Source organism: Corvus cornix, chromosome 12 (assembly GCF_000738735.6).
Source record: "Corvus cornix cornix isolate S_Up_H32 chromosome 12, ASM73873v5, whole genome shotgun sequence".
Taxonomy (NCBI): Eukaryota; Metazoa; Chordata; class Aves; order Passeriformes; family Corvidae; genus Corvus; species Corvus cornix.
This window is the reverse complement of record NC_046342.1, coordinates 1,265,428-1,284,847: the sequence shown is the minus strand read 5'-3', so window position 1 is coordinate 1,284,847 and position 19,420 is coordinate 1,265,428. Positions and strand designations below refer to the sequence as shown.

General features: G+C 43.9%; 1 long non-coding RNA gene across 1 annotated transcript; it reads left to right on the top strand.

The window, feature by feature from the left end:
• The first annotated feature begins 234 nt into the window (after positions 1-234).
• Positions 235-18,447, top strand: LOC120410694. Its single transcript, XR_005603006.1, has 3 exons — positions 235-1,715; positions 14,410-14,482; positions 16,253-18,447. It is a non-coding gene; the product is annotated as an uncharacterized LOC120410694 (long non-coding RNA).
• Positions 18,448-19,420: the final 973 nt, after the last annotated feature.

Sequence of the window (19,420 nt, the reverse complement as noted above, 5' to 3'; positions counted from 1 at the left end):
TATCTTGGCAAATTTCAGCAAACGCTGCTTTTCAGAATAAGATTATGAGGAAACATGAAAATCAGATCATATTCTGTTCTTTTTTAAACATCCATGGGAACAGAAATTAGAGAAAGGTCAGAGTAAGCAACTGTGATAAAGTACAAAGCCCTCAGAAATACGGATTTCTTTTCATAGAATCATAGGATATTTCATAGAATATCCTGAGTTGGAAAGGATCATCCAGTCCTGGCTTTGCACAGACACCCCAACAATCCCACCCTGTGCATCCCTGAGAGTGTTGTCCAAATTCCCCTGCCACAGGCATTTCAGGTTGGACACCTCCATTGATGAAAACCAAGGATTTTTATCATTTATTTCTTGTTCTCTTTTCACATCTGTAACTGGCATGTTGCCTCCAAGAATGCCAGGAACAGAAAATCACTTAGATGGCACAGTAATATTTTTACATTAGGAAAATAATTCTGCCTTCCAAGAGAAATTTAAATTTAAAAAAATAGGGGAGGCAGGGGGAGAAACATCCTGAAAAATCAGTACCTAATCATATTTCCAGTATGTATCCTGTTCACGCCATCTGAATCCAGTGGATAAAATCACAATTTGAAAGCAGGGCACACCATACCCTGTATGTCTTTGTCATCAACAAAACTTGAAGGAAAAAAACCCATTTACTCATTTCACATGAATTGCAGCAACCTATAAATCCTGCAGGCTTGGGTTCCCCACCTGTCCTGCATCCAGACCACCTTTTAATGGATATATTCCTATGGCTTTAATGGTGATGTGGAGCAGTTCACCTGCTTTTGCAAATTGTGCAGCCCCCCAGGACAGCTGCACTATCCACTGACAAGATCAGCACGCAGAAATATCACATTTTAATGTATCATAGCAGGCAGAAAAGGGCAATGTTAATTCAGGCAGTCATTAACCAAAGCAGAGCATGAGCAAACAGCTGTGATTAAAGGGGTATATTTCTGATGCCGTGGTCATTAAGGTACATTTGTACCAGTGCAATTAGAAGCGCCCAGGTTTGCTCTGACTCACTGTAGTTCACTCTCATTAGTCTGCAGTTGTTCAGATTTCTACCATATCCTTTTTTTCTTAAGAGAAACTGGTAATATATCACTGAATATAAATATACACGCGTGAAGAGAAGGAGAAATAACATTCCATTTGTACAAAAGGGGGAAGAATCACCCCCCATCTTTATCACTGGCAACAGCTGAGGGAAATTTAAGTTCTTTCATTTTATTTGCAGCAAGACTTAAAAATAGATTTGCAAATTCAGACTGGGAACTCTTCTATCCTTTTCCAAAAAAGAAAAGCACATCACAACATGGACAAATCAATTCCAATTGATTCTTGTCCAAAGAAACCACACTAAACCTCAAGGTGTCTTAGGTAAAGATTCCAAATCAGGAAATGAAAAGCTGAACAAGAAAATGCTGAGGTCAGGCAGGCTCAACCTTTTCTTATCCCTTTTGTTATCCCTTCTCTTTCATGCTGCTGGGGAGCACACGGAGGGGATGAAAGCTGCTGCTGCTGCTGGGCTCCATCATTAGGAACAGTCTGTATTTACAGTTTCAGCCTGGGAGCCACGGCAAGTCCTTAGCAGCTGACCTGGTGTGTGGAACTCCAGCCTCCCTCCCCTCGTGCTGCAGCCGCCTTGGGAAGCCCTGGAGTTAAGCTCTGTTCACCTCTGGGAAGGTTAAAAGGTAACAGACTTAATTCTGTCCAAGCTTACGTGAAAAAAATGTATTTGCTGCTTCATGATTGCCAAATATTGCCTTTTCCTGGTCTTGCATGAGCAAGGGCTGCGAAATGCTGTGGGCGGTGGGGGACTCCAGCCCGAGGGGATGCCGTCCTTAGGGACTCCAGTCTGAGGGGATGCTGTCCTTAGGGACTCCAGCCCGAGGGGATGCTGTCCTTAGGGACTCCAGCCCGAGGGGATGCCGTCCTTAGGGACTCCAGTCTGAGGGGATGCCCTCCTTAGGGACTCCAGCCCGAGGGGATGCCCTCCTTAGGGACTCCAGTCTGAGGGGATGCTGTCCTTAGGGACTCCAGCCCGAGGGGATGCCGTCCTTAGGGACTCCAGTCTGAGGGGATGCTGTCCTTAGGGACTCCAGCCCGAGGGGATGCCGTCCTTAGGGACTCCAGCCCGAGGGGATGCCCTCCTTAGGGACTCCAGCCCGAGGGGATGCCCTCCTTAGGGACTCCAGTCTGAGGGGATGCTGTCCTTAGGGACTCCAGTCTGAGGGGATGCTGTCCTTAGGCAGTCGGTGGCTTTCACTGCACGTTTCCTGTTGCTGCTAAAAGCTCTCAACTAAAATGCTCACAGGAACATGTGCAGCCCCAGTCTCTCGGTGGTTGGTCAGACAAACAGGGCTCTTGGTGTGCTGGTGAGTCAAGGTTTCACACGGATCAGGACTCTTAAAAGCCTTGATCCCACTCTCTTCAGAGACCTGAGAGAAATGCAGTAACTTCTGGAAGCTTTTCCAGTTGAAATGTTAAAAAAAAATAATTTAAAAAAAGAGATGTACTTGCTTTTGGAGGATTTGGGGTTTTCTCAAGAGGAGGCTCTATCACAGCCTGAAAATTTTCATAGGGAATGACAAAAACACTGTGGCAGCAAACCACTGAGTGAACACTTACGTGGGGGAGATTACAGACTGGCAGAGGGAACAGCTCTTCTAAGACAAAGAAGCTTCCAGAACTGACCCTGTCAATGAGTAGCTGGAGGCAAAAGATGAATTAGAATTCTACTCAAAAGGAAAAGTAAAAAGGGAAAGAGCTGCTGCTCCAAAGAAGAGATGGAGATGTAAGTTCTGGAAATGCAATACAAAAATAAGTAGCTACATTTTTCCTAAGTCTCTTTGTGCATGTTACTTTGTCAAAATTAATCTGGGTCGTTTATCCAGAGGAGAGTAATGATCTGAACCAGCTCTGAGAGCAGCAAAGTGTTAATCAGCTGTTCAGAGGTTTCCCCTTGGGCAGGCTCTTAGAACACAAGGAGGAACTCCGTGTCAAACAAGTCCTTAGTACAAATGACAAATGTAGTTTATTCCCAGTTCCTCAGCAGGAACTGAGATTTTAGACTTGTTAAAACACAGAATGGGGTAACTGGGAGCTCATGACAAACTGCTGAGGGCTCTTCTGAACTGCAGCTCTCGGAGGTAACTCGCTCCAGGAGCTTCCCCAAGGAACAGCAATCCCACAAAGATGAACTGCCGGGTTCCCTGAGGTTTGTGCTGCTCTGGCAGCCTTGGGGAGGATCCCTGAAAGGCCACACACGGTGGGAGGAGTGCACAGAGATGCAGGGCCTGGGTATTACTGAGGATCCTCGGAGCTGTCCTTCATCCGCGTCAGGCAAAAGCGATGCAAACGTGTTTGCAAAATCCAGGGCAGCAAAGGTTTATAAGGACCCAGATACCAGGAATGAAGGCAATGGTATCAATCTGTGGTTTTAGTCAGGACCAAACCCAGCAAAATCTGCAGGATCTGACCTGTGGTAGATCCCTCCCTTCATGTGTGGGGCCTTCCCTGTATGTGACACTCCAGGGCTCAACCCCAAAGGGAGGACTTGGACTGAAGAAGTGTCTTAGCTTTTAAAACCTCTGCCCCACTCTTCTGGAATGGGCATTAGCTCAGTTTTCTTCATAAGAGTTTTGATCCTCAACCTGTTCAGGACGTTTTCTTTTGTCTGTATTGACAACAAAGTGAATTTCTCTCTTCAGAAATGCCTTCTTAGCAGAGAAGGTGCAGTTTAAATTATGTGATAAATCTGATCCATTCCTACACAGAAAAGCTAATCCTGATCCCCGTATAAAGCCTTTTATTGTCCCGAGCTCTGTCTTCCATTGCCCCATGTAATCAAGAAGTATCCTCTGTATCTTGAATTAATTCATGTGAGTAGCTCTTTACTGAAGCACACAAGTGGCACTAATCAAATACTTTGGGGTGAATGATCTCGAAACCCATCTTTGAAGAATACTATGACAGGGCTGGGAATGGGGAACTTTGTGTTGCCTGTCAGTGATCCAGCATTTAAAAGTCTCGCACTGCATTTACTTGCTGAGTTACTACAGGGAAAAGATGCATTATTAATGTTTGGCTCTGCCTTTCACCTGAAAAAGATATTTTCCAAAAAAGGAATGTAAAGAAAAGATCTCGTAATTGTGTTTGTATTACTCAGATCTGTTGAGGAACATAGTTCTGCCATTATTTTAATGTGTGGCCTGGAAAGACTCTTCGACTTTGCAAAAAAAATTCCCTTTGCAGCTACATTTTCTCAAAAACTGGCTGTCAAAAAGTCATCCCTGTGTCATTTCTGTGTTTGATGCTGGCTATAAGTTGACAGTTGAAATAGATCTCGAGGAATTTCTGATGTAGAATGAAATAAATGCATCCTTGGGAACAAAAAGAGCTTTCAAAAAGGTGCAGCTACGACTGCAAGCAGGTTTCAACTCATTCCTTTTTGGCTTCTGTTATTGTCTGTTGGTTTTTTGCCCTTTAAACTCCCAGAATTTCTGCCACTGCCTTTGCCACACTTGCTACAAGGGCAAGCATGAAGTGTTTACCCAAAACAAACAGGCTCCAAAGCAAAAGCAGAGCTCAGGACATCACACAGGCCTTTGCCTGGGTGTTCGTTCCCATTTCAGAGAGCTCCTGACAAAAAGGGAAGTGTCTCTGTCATGTTCAAACTCAGAAGTGAAGCAGACAAAGCCCTTGTTCTGCTTGCTGCAACCACAGCTGTAACCTGACGAGATTTTTTTTCCTCCTTTATTTTTTCTTTTTCCTTCCTCTTCTCCCTTCTCCCCCCTCCCTCTTCCCTTTCTTCTTCTTTCCCTTCTCCCCTTTCCCCTTCCCCTTTTCTTATTTTTAATTTTCCTTTTTATTTTGCATCAGAAAGGTGCTGATGACATTATTCACCAAGATTGCACTTCAGAGCAGTTACAGAATCTTGTGAACTCAAGGTCAGCAAAACTGTAATTCAGACACTCTGCTCCTCATCTTGCTCTGTTTGGTGCAAAATTAGGAAGAATTCTTGACAAGGTCTGCACATCCACAGCATCCTTCTCAGCTGATGACAGGGAATGTGCTGCTTGGTGAAACGCTTTGTATCAGCTCTCACAGAATTCAGCCGGCAAAGAAAGCAGGCCCTTGTTATGCAAAATCTTTGTAAACAGTGTTCTGCCCTTAAATTGATTTTAATGCTTTGCCTTGGCGAGCTCCTGCGCTGATTTTCCCAACAGAAGCCACCACAGGGGCCATCTGGTGGCAGCAGTACACTGGAGCTGCACAAAACGTGCTAGGGAATGATCCAGGGGTAAATTTCCAGCAGAATGCAAAGGGATCTAACCCTGAACTTCTCTTAAGGACATATTGTTATAACTCAATCTAGGCTTGAAAAATTCCTGCAAACTTGGAGGGAAAATATAACTTGTTCCGTGGCTGTCATTCCAAGATAAATGTCAGTACAGATATTAGAATGTAATAATTTTCTATTTTATATTAAAAATTAAAATTGTTTCCCTTCCTGTCCCTGTCCCTGTCCCTGTCCCTGAGCTGTCCCCATTCAGGGATTTTTGCTAATGGACTCCTCAATGCCTTCTGCAGGGAGGAACATCTTTTCCTTACTAAAGGGAAAACACCCAGGACTGCTTTGCACTGGTCAGTACTGAAGAGAGGCTCATTTGGTACTCACAACTTATTACAGATACCCCAGACCTTCAGCTTTTGGAGCCAAGACTTTAATAAATTTCATGCTTGAATCATCATTACTATTACATTTATAAAAAGGTGAAAAAATCCTCTCAGAGAACTATTTGAGATTCAGCCTCTCAAGGTAAATCTAAGACTTTTTTTCCCGGGAATGTTTTCCTGGGGTATTTTGACCTGTGTCTGTGCGTATCTGGCAACAGAGTTTCCTGCAGCGATGTAAATTTGGGGCAGTACCTCTCAGATGGATCTCAGACACAAGTTCCATGTTCTTTTCTTAGCACAGGAGGAGCTGCTCAGGCTGGGGCAGACAGATCCTGTGTGGCAGCCTTTCATCTGTTATGAAATCCTTTCAGGAGGAGAGCACTGAATAATAAGGTGGATTTGCTTTCTCCCCGTGTCTCTGGATGTCAGTTCTTGAGGCAGAGTTGCTGACTAAGGAGCAGTGTTTGGTGTTGGGTTACAGCTCTCCAAAGGAGCTGCCTCCGTGCCTGTGAAAAGCTCCGTTGATCCACAAACACCCCTAAAATCATCCCGGCAAAGCACTTGGGTCACTAATTAACGCCATTAAGAAGATAGCCTCATTTTGAACTGCAGACGTCCTATTCTAGCTGGAAACATTTCTGTCTGCAGAGTGACCATTCAGCATATTTCATCAAGCAGCTTTTCCTCAGGGAGAGCGGCTGCCCGTGGTCACACCGAGCCGTGTCCCCTGCCCCGTGCCTGTCCCTGCCCCGCGCAGGGGTGACAGCCACGGGCTTGGTCCTCTGAAGCCACCCGAGTTCCCAGTGCTGACTCAACAGTGCCACGACAGAGACCCACCCCGCCCCAATTCACTGCTGCTGCTCGTGTGCCTCTGCCTGGGCAGGCTGGGGGGACCACGGGACCCCTTCCAGCCGTGCCCATCCCGGGATTGTGTTCCCGACTGCTCGAGACAACGTGCAGTTGTACCCCAGTCTGTCAGCTGTGTGCCTGACCCCATTCCTAGGTGGTTTTAACTCCCAGCTTTCCGCACCGTGGTGCAAAGTGAAAGTGGCTCAGAACACTTGTGTCTGGCCCAAGAAATAGAAGTGACCTCCAGCATTTGGTGGAAAATTGACGGTACAAACTATTTCTTAGGCTCATGCTTTTATGGATTCAAAACAACCAAAAAAGGATGATCAGAGACAAGTGTGATGTAAAGGATAAAAAACAATCTGTGAAAAGGATCAGAAACCCATCCTAGATAAAGCCTCTTTCAGTTGCTGAAACAACAGCAAGGGATGAAGTCATCCCTCGATGCCTCAACAAGTGCCTGTCGTGTTGTTCTGTGAATCACCCTCAGAGCGCAGGAACCTGTAATTTCCACATGCAGAATGTCCAATTTCAATGCAGGGATAAGTGAGAGGGAGGAGAGCACACTTCGTTGAATCATTCACAGCTGTAAGTGCCAACAGGTACTGCTGAGTGCAAAGAACATGAGTCAACAACCACACAGCGGGGCTGGGCTTGGGGAGGGTCTTCTTGTGGGGTACCTGGTACAGAAAACATCCTTGAGCCCTCTCTGTCCCATCCCTGATCAAGTCAAACAGGGCACACCCTCGGGGACAGCCAGGCTGCAAACAGGCTGCTCCAAGGGCACCATCGGGCTGCTGGAAACACGCCTGGGGCAGGGAGGGAGAGGGGAGGTGACACGTGGCACTGGAATCCATCCCAGCCCTGCTGCTGCACCCACAGAGCCTTGGCTCTCTTGGTGCTTGGCTCCAGCTTCCCTCATTCAAATCCCAATCACAGAATCACAGAATCAGTAAGGTTGGAAAAGACCTCCACGATCATCAAGTGCAGCCTTTGGCTGAGTCTCTCCAAGGCCACTAAATCACACATGAAGTGCAATATCCACTCGTTTGTGACTCCACCACAGCCTGTGCCGATGTTTAACCACTCTTTCAGTGAATAAGTTCTTCCCTGATATCCAGCCTGATGCCATCATTCCCGCAGCCCTGCACTTTTCCAGGTGTGATCCCACGTGGGCTGGAGGCTGAGTGTGGAAGCAGGATTGGTACAACTGGCTGTGTGCAGCCATAGCTCTGAACGTGGGATCCAGGAGCCAGCAGGCACATGGAGCCTCTCCAGGATGGCCAGCGAACAGAATGATTCCACAGAGAAGTGGCAAGGATTTGGAAGAGAAGCATTAAAAAGGTGGAAAAGCACTGACACACTCATTACTTTGGTAGGATGAGGAAAGAGCCACTGCTCCCAGCACTATCTGTATTTCTGTGATATGGGCCTGAGCAGAAAAGTCTGGGAGAGGAAAACATCATGGAACAGGAAGCTGACAGGGCTTTTCATGGCAGAGCTGCAAAAATGTCAGAGTAACTAATATGTTTTCCATGGAGGATACCAACAAAAGAAAACCACATCAGGAGCATTCAGCGAAATACTTTACAAAATGAACCCAAGTTTAGATTATGAAATTAAATTCAGAGTAAAAGAAAAAAAAATTAAAACTTGGAGCGAACATTTAATTCTTTTAGTTCTCCCATTCCTCCGACATTTTGGTTTTCTAGTTTAGTAATAACCACAGAAGCATAGAATCATAGAATACCTTGAGTTGGAAGGGACCCACAAGGATCACCGAGTCCAACCATACGATGGGTTTGGTCCTTTCCCATAGGGAGGTAAAGCCATAATTTGTGTGCAATCTTGTGCTGATTTTCTGAGCTGAGAAAGCAGAGAAAGTCATAATGCTGTAGGAAGCAGGAAATACAGGATTTGCACAGCACTGGTGAGAATGCCTGTGGACAGTGAGCACCAGCACTAATAGTGAGGGATAGAGCAGGAAGGGGTGAAATCCCCATGCCAGAGAAAAGAACAAGATAGAATGATTGGAACAACACAAGGCAATTCCAGCATATACCACTGAGGCTTTCTCCAAAACCTGGAGGCTTTGAAGGATTTCCCTAGGTGAGAATCAGGAGCAATCCTATGAGATCACTGAGACATTAAACTGGTCCTCTGGAGAGAGAATTCCCTGGCTGCACCACCTTCATCTGCCGTTCCTGATGCCTGGGAGCAGGGAGCCAAGCACCCTTCTCCTTCCAGCACTGAGTGAAGAGCCCACGTGTGCAGCTGTTTCCCCGCTCTCTGTGCTACTGGAAGGGACACACCAATTCCCTCTGAAGCGGCTCCCCGGGAGCACTTTGAGCAGGAGCAGAACTGTTGATGCAGAGTTTAACAGCCCCAGCTGTTTGGTACCTCCCGAGCACTGATTAAAGGCTTGGGACTTTCCCTTCTGCTGCCTCTGCTTGTCCTCAGCATCTGAAGATCTCCAAGGCCTCACAGAACAACGCTGACCCTTGCTGTGATGAAACCGCTGGTTTTGGGCCCTGGCCCTTCGGCCCCCAGAGCTGCTGATCCCGGGAAGAGCTGCTGATCCTGTCAGGACACACACACACTTCTATCAGGGCCAAAACTAGAAATTATTGGGCTCTATAAGCTGCCTTTCAGCTAAGAGACCTCAGTTCTGCTATAAATAGTTCCAAAGCCGATCCTTCCTCCACCACAATATCTGCTGTAGGGATGCAATCCATAGCAATTCCAAGGGATTGGAAATCACCTCTTATTTTAAAAATCATCTATATAAGAGCTCTTACACCTTTTTAAAAGCATGACACCTTGGCTTTCTGCAGAATAGTTCCTCTACCTGCCGTAAGCAGTGAATGTCTTGGGGGAGAATATGTAATATTTGTGTGTGTTATTAGGGGAAAATGCAAGATTCTGAAAGTATTAAATTTTATATGTATGAATAATTTGACCTAACTCTCCATTGGTATATACAATCATGGAAAATTAATTTGTTGTATTGTGCAGTTTGACACAGTAAGGTAAAAAATATTTCTACCTGACCAGCATTTCTTAGAATTTCAACAAAGCAGTAAATCTTAAACAATCCGTGTTTTTTCAGTGGCTGTTTTCAAGGGCTCCATTGTGGCAGGAAATGCTAATGTTATGAATCGATATGCACTAACATTACTCAGGTAATGTGCTTTTAAAAATGTAATTTAACATAATGGAAATCTCCTAGAAAGGTAGATATTAATTTTCAAAAAACTCTGATCATCCATTTAAATTAAATGCACACCAGCTCATTCCTCAATGCATAATGCAAACTTCTATTTAGAAGACAGATGCCATAATTTACACCGTGCAGAGATACTCAGCTAATGTAACACCTCTGTTTCAGGCAGCAGTAAAACTGTCTTAATTAAGGAAATGCCAACAGATTAAGATGTTCTCATGGTTCATAAAATATTTTAGAGGGTGGCTTGGCAGCATTAGTACAAATGTTGTGAAGCCTGGTGTGTCTGAAGCTTATGCTCTGCACTTAAATTAAAAAAAAAAAAGATGCTGTGAACCATGGAAAAAGATGGCAATGTCATATTTCTGTTGCCATATGTTGATATATGTAGTTATAGTGATTATATAGGGGTCACAGAGTGGGTTCCTAAATGGCCACATCTCAAAGTCATCACTGAGTTTCTACCGTGCTTCTACATCTCCAGGTAAGAGCCAGCCACTGAAGGAGTAACAGCAAAAATTTACCTAAAGGTAAGGATGAAACTGGAAGATAAAAGGAGCTGAGAGAAGGCTGGGTGAAAGAGGAAAATTTACTGTAAGAAGGAAAAACTTCCCACGCCCTTCAGTTCACAGTGCAAACAATACACAGATAATGGGTGGTTTGCAGATGAATCCACAGCACAGCACCTGACCTGACTGTAAATAATATCTATTCACATGGGCCAAATTAATTTCATTTAAGCCACAGCTGGTAGCAAAAAAGTCTACATAACTGAGGGCTGATCCAATCAGCACTGAAGTTTTGAGTGAGCAAATCAATTAATTATGCATTGATTTTACCAGGCGTGTTTGTTCCAATCGTGCACAACTGCGCGTTTGGCTCCGGAGCTCTACAGCATCTGTCGGATATTTACACCCAGCTCCTGAACACGAGCTCAGTGGTTCCTTTTTGGCTCGAGGCACAGGCAGAGAAGGGAGCAGCTGTTTGCAAAAGGCCACACAATCACACTGTACCTGCAGAGGATGCTGCGCTCCAGCGTGGCCCAAGGGAGGGAAGATGCCTCGTCTGTCTGCAATTAGGCAAGAATCACAATAGGTGCATGTATTAATTCAGTAGAACAAAACAGAGAGAAGGGAAATATGTGTCTTTTCATAAATTAATGCTGGATGTTGCTGACTAAAGCAGAAAGTAAGTGGAGATAACTTTTCCTTTTTATTTCTGATCTTCACGGGAAAATCTGTCTGCACTTACCCATAAATTCATACACAGAGAGAGTTCTGTGTTCTGTGAACACAATCCTGTAAGAAACACAGTTCCCTTTTGCACTGAATCTGTCAGGTCTCATTGATTTTAACAGTTACTGAGGAAATACAGCTCCTTGCTAGGCACAGAGTGAGTCCTGTACATAAAGCATGGGATTGGAACCTGAGTACAGAGCTGCTGAAATAAGTACCCGAGAAGTAGCTAAAGCTAAGGGAAGTGAATGGAAATATAAATTAATGGGAAGGGATGATTTAATAGGGATAAAATAGAGAAGGTAAAACTGATGTGATGTTGGAAAATGAGACTTTCTAGTTAGGATTCAAATATCTGTTACAGGGAGCTTTAATGAAGTTTATGCCCGGGCAGCGCTATATAAATCTAGAGCAGAAGACAGACTTAATCCCATTAAATATTTGTCAGGGATTTAATGTAGTAGATAATATAACAAGCACTATTAAACCTGGCATTACAATTCCCCATTTTTACCAAGTTCCAACGCCCGTGGCTGCAGGGAGAGCTTTGCCTGAGACAGGGCTCAGTGACTGGACTCGCATTGCTGTTAACGGATCCCAGTCAGGCACTGGAGCCGCTCTGGGTTTCTCAGCTCCTCTTTCCATGCACTCTAAACCAGCTTTGCTCCCTCCCTGCAGAGGTGGCCACTGGAAATGCTGTAACAGGAATATTTCTAGAACCTTCCTTTTAACAGAAATAGGCTAATTTGACCTGCTGGTTCTGTACGTTTTTTCTGTTCAAGAGCAGAATATCATCATCAACCTCCTCAAACAGCTGCTGCCAAAACCACCTTCCTTTGCTAAGATAGTGAAATACCGTGGTCCTGCAGCCCACCTCAGTCAGAATCTCCCCACTGTTAGTTCAGGGAGTGCCTGCCTTCCATGTTGCTTGTACACTTCATTTTCTCATGTCATCCCAGCTTTTATGCTTGGCTGAACGACAGTAAGATAAACAAAAAAAAGGTTTGAGCTCTGCAGATGTGGGGAAACTTTTGTTACACCCAAAACTGTGGGATGGATAAGGCATCACTGAATTTCTTTTCATTTGTACAGATTCATTTATACTCTTTGGTTGGTTAGTTAGTTGGTGTTTGAGGACTTCTTTGTGCAGGCTCTAGCAACTACCACCACACAGCAGACAGGAACTGCTTTTTGAGAATATCCTACTGCTCTGATCTCAAAAGTTCAAAGTTTCTGGGTTATCATAATCATGTCTGTGGCAATTAAAATGCTGGGAATTCAGATACTTGATTGGGGTTTTTCTTGTATTTTTTAAAATAAAATAGTTATAAATTAATTAAAACAGAATAATTAATTCTTCAATGTTTGTTATTCTCTCGTTTAAAACTTTTTAGCTGTCAGAGCTGAAAAAACACTTGGTGATTGCTGATCCTGAAGAGCACTAAGAAGGGTACATTTCATGGCTGAAGTTGGTGGCTTCAGTGCCATTTATTTGATGAACACATGTAAAATGAATATTCCCAACATGGGCCAACTCATAAAACTCTTGTTGTTTCCACTTGTGCATAGTAAGAAATTGGGTTGGAGAACTTTTCGTGCTGCGTTTTGTGGCCACTCATCAGGTGATGTTTTCTGTCTAACAATGGAAGGAAGTGAAATAAAAGATGTGTTATCATGAACTAGAAGTGTTTGGGAAATTCATGCCAGGTTTCATAGGAAGATAAATCATACCCAGACTGTCCAAGCCTACATTTTCCACTGACAGGCTATCAGCATCCCAGGAAAAGCAAAACTACTGCTGTCTCTTAGAAGTAAACCCACATTTTTATTAGTTCTTTCTCTGTAGATGTAAGTCAGCCTTCCCAGGATTTCCAGCTGTATGAAGAGGCAGAGTTAAACAGACACAGAAAAGCTAATTCCTCCCCTCAGGACAAGAAACACTTGGTACTGCACAGGGAAGCCCATTTTCCTGTTTTTTAAAGAAGAAGATGGAATTTTGCTTTCTTCCCCGTCTCTGGCACCGCGTTTGAGCCACGGTATCTGCAGAGGAAGGATGTTCTGAGTCTCAGGGTGCCTGGGGTCAAATCCCCAGGGCTTCCTGAGTGATGAGTAAATGAAGTAAATGTTATTTCCCTTCTGGAGCGGGGCACTGGAGCCGTGGAAGTCGGAGCTAAGCAGAGACCCCAGGTAGGGGCAGCTCTCCACGATGTCCCCATGGCTGTGGCGGTGCCAGGCTGGGTCCTGCTCCCTCCTGCACAAGGATGAGGCTCCTGCAGAGCTGTCCCTGGGGCCTCCACACAGAACTTTTTCATTAAAACTACTTGGACAAAGACAGGATTAGAAGTTCTGGAAACCCCTCAGATCTGTGGTGCTGCACTTGCTGCCCTTTCTCTGATTGCTGATCTTGGCTTGTCCCAAACGTCCCTCACGTTTTTTTACTTCAGCAATTTCTATCAGAATTTTCTGTTGAGCTGATGGGAAATGTCTCCCTACTCGAGCTCCAAATCCACTACTTTTCCCCTGATCCTAAACATTTCCCTTCTTCCCTTCAGCAGGATGAAGCTCTGATTTTCATATTTTTCATGGTGAATGGGGTGGGAGGGAATGGAGGCATTCCCAAGGAATGATCTGGAATTTGGGTCAATTCTTTTGAAAGCAGAAAGATTCCACTCTAATTTGCACTCTGAATTGAATCAGGATCTTGCACGTGGCCCAAAGTACAGCATAATTCTGACTAAATGTAGTCCTTTTGCTCCAGTGCAAATTGTGGGTATTTCATTACACAGTGAATGTTTATCTAAATTCTCACAGTAAAAGACAGATCTCACTCGAGAACTGGAGATACTCACTGGAGTAACACATTTCTCTAAAAGCTGTATGTAAATAGTAATCAAGCCAGTGCAAGCAGGCTGCCATGGGAATGGGGATGTGTTACAGCATTTTGACTACACAGCTTCACTCCTGTAGAGAATCAGGCAGACTAAGAGGAATTTTTAATGGATACAACCATTGTTTACAGTAATAACTTAAAAGAAAAGGTGCTGGGATTAGGGTGTGCCAGTGTCCCCTGGTACCCAAAGGGAGGCCAGTGCCCATGGGAAAACAGGCAAATGAGAGGAGTGATCCGTGATTCCCGGGAGACAGGGGGGTTGCACTTCTGAAACGTCCAAGTGTAGGTTTTTCAATCAAAAATTAACGGTTTTAATGACTCCAATAAAAATTAAATTCCTATGGAGAAAGAAACAACAAGCTGTATTGTATAAGCAAGACTTTCTTTTTGAAAAATCTATTTCCCAATCTGTGAAATGCCTAAATGCTGAAAAAGATAATTAAGAAATATAATTAATACTTACAAGGGTTATCAAAGGCACTGAAGTAATTTAAATTTCAATCTCACAGTTCAGCAAATGCACTCAAAAAGCTTGGAGAGCTACAAAGGAAAAACTCTTGGATAAAAGGTGGCAAGTTCATGGTAAGTATCATCATTAAACCCAAACGTGTCACAAATCAGCACAACAAGAAAATTCAAGTGCAAACTCAAGTGAAAGAGGAATAGCTTTTTGTAAATAGCTTGGTACAAGCTGTCACAACAGTTCCTTTATTTAAAAAATAATCTTAGAAATATGGAGATTCCAAGCAAACTTGGAACAGCCTTTATGAAAACCACTCTTTGCCTGCATGGCTGAAGTGGAATACTGGGAGCACCATGTGATGCACGAGGATATTTCACAACTGGAGCAGCCTCACCCTTGCTAGCAGAGATCAGGGGAGGGCCAGAACTCTTGGGTCAGACTCACACTTTTGCTTAGAATTGTAACTTACCCCTGTTGCTAAAAAACAATTTAAACCTAGAGATTAAAATGATATTTTGTCCACCAAGAAAGACATTATGTCTAAGGAGTCAGGAAGAATCAAAATAAAGACAAAACCATATATATGATCATAAAAAGTCCTGAAAGCTCAAATTATACCAGATGCATATAAATTAGCATTATTACTTAGATAAGACATTCTTTAATAAGGGAGATAACACTATTAATGTAATTACTGACTGCCTGCTCCAGCACTGGGAAAGAATTAAATACATTACACTTCTGGATAAAGCCAAAGTAATTATGAATTTCCAGTTCTTTCCAACTTAAAGAACTGTCTAGTGACTCTCTCTAAATGGGTCTAATGCAGCAACTCCATTCTGATCTCAGTGCTGGTCTAAGCCCCAGTAATCACTCAACTCTTCTGGCTGCAAGGCAGAGTCAAAAAATTCACAGTTTGCCAATGCTGGGTTGCCTTTTGCTCCTCCTTTTCACAAGGTTCCTTCCCACTAACACTTTATCTGCTGTCCAGTACTCTTCATTCTCTGCAAAGAAAGCCCAGCTCTGGTGGCATAAAATAATGGTTTGATGAAGACTGGGAAGTATTTCTCCAGAACAGGGCAGCGATACCTGAGTGGTTTGCACCTGGCCCATTCTGGTTCAGGCTCTCAGTGCCCTGCATTAGAATAAGCCTGGAGTTAATCACTTCTGTTGTTGCTGGGTTTAACACATTGCTTTCAATCTTTATGAACTGTGTGGGTTCTAGATGTCTCTCAAGCTTTGAGTTCATGTGCAGTGGGGCCACAGTGGTTGTGTTTCCTTCTCTTCATGCCTTGTCAGTGATAAAGTGCCCCTGTTAGTGGTGACTTACAGCCTCTGCCACGCTTGGCAGATTTCCTGTTGCTCCATGTGTTATTTGCTATCAAAGAAAACTGCAAATTTCTCCAGGTGACAAAGCTTGTAGTGCAAATCTGTCTTCTCCGTGCTGGAGCCAAGGTACTTCTGTCCCCTGCCTTGTCCTGCCTTCAATGCAATAATATTTTTGTGAAGGAACAGAGCGGTGCAAAGAAGGTGAAGGGACACAGAGGTCGGGTGGGAACTGATTTGTGCAGGTGGAGCTTTCAGGAGCTGGTCAGTTTGTACCTGCACCCAGCATCTGTTCCACCTGTCCCCCCAGAGGATCTCCTTCCTCTTCTGGAAGCCTGGAAAGAACCTTTCAAAGGTCTGTCTGAATTATGAGCAGCGTTTCCCAGACACCTCCCCAGCTGCGTGCCCTGCCTTTGAGGAGTGCTGCCTCCCGCCCCGCATCCCCTCTGTGTTCAGCAGGAGTCCACAGCCCTCACCCTGGGATAGGTACCAGCAAGTGGGCAGTGACTGGATGTTTATTCAATCCAGACAGCTTTGCTGCAGTTATTTGTCCCTCTCCATAGAGCCACGTGCCTGGGAATCTTCCTCGCAGACCGGATGCCACGGCGTGCAGACAGTGCAGAAGGAAGAGCTCCTGTCATGGAGAACTGCAATAAGCTCAGAGAAAACTGAAGAGACAGAGTGGTGCCTTCCAGAAAGAAATCTGGCAGAGAACATTACTGAAGCATCAAAACCCCACAGTTTAGGAGTATGCAAACCTCGGAGGGGAAGGGGGCAGGAAAGTAACCTCAAATCCCTTCTTTTGGGCCAAGTATCTGCAGACACTGAGGATGCTTCGCACCAGTAACTCATCTTTCTCTTACCCTCACTGTCACCTCGTGGAAGCACTCAAAATGCAGTGTTTTGTACCTGTCTCTATGTGCTTCACACAAAAGATCATGAAAAACTGACAACTGATTGTTTTCATGCAGAGGAGCACTGAGAATGTGTTCATTCCTCACTGCAACACAAACTCACCTGGAAAGGCTTTCAATGCACAGCCACACCCCTGTGTCTGGAGCTATCTCCCAAAACATGAACGCTTATCAGCATTCTGATTTCTGCTGGGCAGATCAAAGGGTTATCAACAAGCACTTCAGGAAGCCAAGGGTGCTTTAAAGACCTGGAATACCTTGAAGAAGTAGTAAGGAAGAATCAATTAAATTACTGGTTTATAGAGAATTAATAGAATATGCTTGAATAGTCAAGTGCAGTAGTTAAAAGATCATTTTGACAACATATCAATATATTTGTAATCATCTGCAGCCCTACTCTTGGGTATTACACCCTAGGAGACACTTTGATTTTGTCACTCAATGACTGAGACATCTGGTACACTTCATTTCCCTGACTCCATTTCTTCTGGGAAATTGTAAATCTTTTGACAGAAAGTGCTTGACAAAAGCTAACTATTACTTCACACAAGTACCCTTAGTTTCCACCACTTTCTGAATAGAGTTTGGAAACTTTTCATTCTTTAAACATAAATTAGATGCCTTCAGATTTTTCACACTGATCTATGGCATTATTTAATGAATTATAGGAGAAAACAAAAAAGAAGTTGGCTCAGAACATATTTTTACCACCAGTGACTAACACTATTCATGTAGAAATGCCAAAGAAATTCATGTAGTCAACTAAACCTTTGTTGTACCACACAGGTGAATCTTCCTGCTTTGGCAATCAAGTAGAACCTGATTTTTTAAAACAAATCACCCAGAGTGCTCAGTTCACTGTTACCAATTGTATTCTTTTTTATTTGTGATTCTTGACCATTTCTATTAGGAGTCCACTGTAGTTTGCTTCAGATATTTTGGACTTTAATTCCAATATAATAGAGCAAACAACTACATTAGGACTTGAAAATAAGCAAGAGTGGAAGAAGTAGATGAATCAATGAATTGCAATGGATTGAGGAGAGTGTAACAGCAGAACCTGCTGTTGTTTTACACTGGTTACAGTTTGTCACCAAACTGGATCAGAGCAAAAAAATCCCCCCACTCACACTGGGACTGGGAAGAGCAGAGCAAGGCCTCATGTTTTGAGATGTAAAATGATTGAATACACCTCTGATAATGGGTGACCCATCCTGCAGCACAGCAGAGCACTGCTCCAGTAGAAATACCAGTGGCACTCTCTGCAGTAAGGCCAAAACCTGAATTCTCCATTCCTTGCGTGCCCAACAGCCCCAGAGCCTCCACGAGGAGCTTGGCATCCACAAGAACAGTGGGATATTTTTATCCCAAAGGGTAATAAAGAACAAAGGCCGTAACCTTGGCAGATCCCAGCACAAGTGATGGTGCCCCATGGAGAACAGGAAACAGACTGGAGAGGGTTTGGTTTAATCAGGATGTGAAGCCCTTTGTTTCTCATGCCATTAACCTTCGCACTTTTTATGGTGCAAAGCCTCTGGTGGCAAAAGCCTGTTATATTAATGTTTCATTAAATTTTATATTCCTTTATATACCTGAAGTTACTAAATGCAATTCAGTTTAACATAAAGCACTCGACTAAAGAGTCTGTCTCCAATCAAATCTGTATTTACACTGTTGCCCTCCCACCTCATAAAATAAAAACTCCAAAGAGAAGAGAGAACTTTCCTTTTCCTCTCTTTAACAACATCCTGAACTTTAAAATAGTTAAGTGGTCCTCCATTTCCTGTATAATCACTGGCACTAAATGAATTTATGCTTATACATCCTGAACACAGATTCCTATACTCACATTAAAATAAAGATTTTTGTGGTCTCTCATTTCCATCCTGTCATTTTTCTTCTCCCATAACAAGTCAAAACAAAGGACAACAGAGTTTCTGTCCTTATTCTCTTTATACATCTTTCCCTTCCTTGGGCTCCACATGTCTGTGCAATTACACAGCTCCTGCACATGCAGGTGCCTCTCCCTAATTTCTTTTTAAGGTTCCTCTTTTTCCCATCCTTGGGAAAGTCCAAGGGGAGCTTTGGGAATTAACTCTAGTCCTAGACCAAAAAGCCTTTGATCTGGACCAAAAAAAGGAGAATTGAGGCTTAGTTTAAATACATCATTCCAGGAATATATCCTCAAACTTGGTCTCACCCAAACTTTTGACAGTAACATTTGCTCAAAATTCTGCCTCCACTGCAGCCCCAGAAATGTCCTAATTTGACAGTACTGCACAACACTAATGCCTACTTGACTGTAAAAATGGAGCATTGCATGGTATTCACCAGCTGTTCAATCGGCCCTGTCAGGGTGTCTTGTCAAGGCAGGGACAGCAGAACCTTCCTGGAACACCAGACCAGTCACCCTGCTGAGGTCCCTCCAGAGGGAATTCTCCTCTCCATTCCCTGTCTGTCTGCAGCCTCTTGGGTTATAACCAGGCCTCTTTCTCTTTGAGGGGAAGGTCTATGAAACCTGATGGACACTTAAAATTCTGACATTAAGTCTTGGTGACAGGCAGGATTCGACATCATTGCCATGTCCTGTTGTTTGCCTTTCTCTTACTATTGACTGAGGCACAGCTGTCCCTGTAGCAGGAACTGACCTGCCAGCATTTTGGTTTGTGGAGCCAAAGAGGACTCTGACAGTGCAGCACTCAGTATCACAGTGCCTGGATCCATTTTTAGCTCCAGTTGTTATTCACAGTATTTTTTTAGAAAAACCAATCCTCCCCTAACACCACCCTATCAAAGCAAGCAATCACAGCAGTGCAA